At 42.3% G+C, this 1,149-nt stretch overlaps 1 non-coding gene across 1 annotated transcript; it reads right to left on the bottom strand.

Moving 5' to 3' along the window:
• Positions 1-1,042: 1,042 nt before the first annotated feature.
• Positions 1,043-1,149, bottom strand: LOC141593881 (small nucleolar RNA R71). Its single transcript, XR_012521937.1, has one exon. It is a non-coding gene; the product is annotated as a small nucleolar RNA R71 (small nucleolar RNA).

Below are 1,149 nucleotides of genomic sequence, written 5' to 3'. Positions count from 1 at the left end.
GAGAGGGAGTTAGTAGGCGAATTAGAGCCATCTCCCCTTTATTTGTCTACCCTTATAGTTAGCCTAGGGAATCGCAAGGTGGAATTACTAATTGTCATGGGAGAACCGAGTTCTAGGCTTTTTAATCATTTGAATTACACCTTAACCTTTCCTTGCTTATCTTTCCTTGTCTTGTTAAATTGCCTTTTATTTTGTTTAGCTTAGTTGTTAGAATAATACCCTCACCTTTATATTGTCGACTTAGCTAAGCTCAAGGATTAGAACGATTAGTAGTCTACCAACTCTTTGTGGGATCGACCCTCAATAGTGTACAACGACAACCGTGCATTTGCGGGGTATAAATTTGAGCCATCAAGTTTTTTGCGCCATTGCCGGGGAGTTCGGCTAGATATTAATTGTTTTTGTTCTAGTTTAGACTAAGTCTTTTGTGTTACTAATCCTTATCTTGAGTGTGTAGGACTTTTTGCATGAGTAGGAGAAATCGTAGAGGTCAACCTATTCATCCGATTGACCACGAAATCGAAGCTACAGCGAGAAGATTCAATTCACTCCGCAGAAGGAGATTGATAGAAACTCCAACTTCCTAAGAACATTTAGTAGTGGAATACATTCTAGAAGAACCGGGTACTTTTGAGTCTTTTGAGAATCCATTTGGAATTTCCGAAGAAGCAACAATGGCCGCGGTTCCTATGCGGGATAATTTGGCTCCGAAGAAGGTGATGAACCCAAGTATTGTCAAGCCACCGATTCAAGCCAACAACTTTGATGTGAAGGCTACTTTGTTCGACTAGTCCAAGGAAACCAATTCGGAGGGGGAGCTACCGAAAACCCCAACGAACATCTTAATGAATTATTGGATAGTTGTGACATGTTTAAGGCAAATGGAGTGTCAGAGGATGCCCTCCGCCTTAGGCTCTTTCATTATTCCTTGAGGGGGAGTTCTAAGGAGTGGTTGAAGAGTTGTGAGCCCGATTCTCTTCGGACTTGGGATGATGTCTCCAAGGCCTTCTTAAACAAGTACTTCCCACCACAAAGAACCGCAAGAATCAAGAGTGAGCTTCAAGGCTTTACTCAACAAGATGATGAGACCCTTTACGAGGCATGGGAAAGGTATAAGGGACTCCAAAGGTTGTTTCCTCATCACGGGAT

Source organism: Silene latifolia, chromosome 7 (genome assembly GCF_048544455.1).
Source record: "Silene latifolia isolate original U9 population chromosome 7, ASM4854445v1, whole genome shotgun sequence".
Taxonomy (NCBI): Eukaryota; Viridiplantae; Streptophyta; class Magnoliopsida; order Caryophyllales; family Caryophyllaceae; genus Silene; species Silene latifolia.
This window is presented reverse-complemented; position numbering and strand designations above follow the sequence as displayed.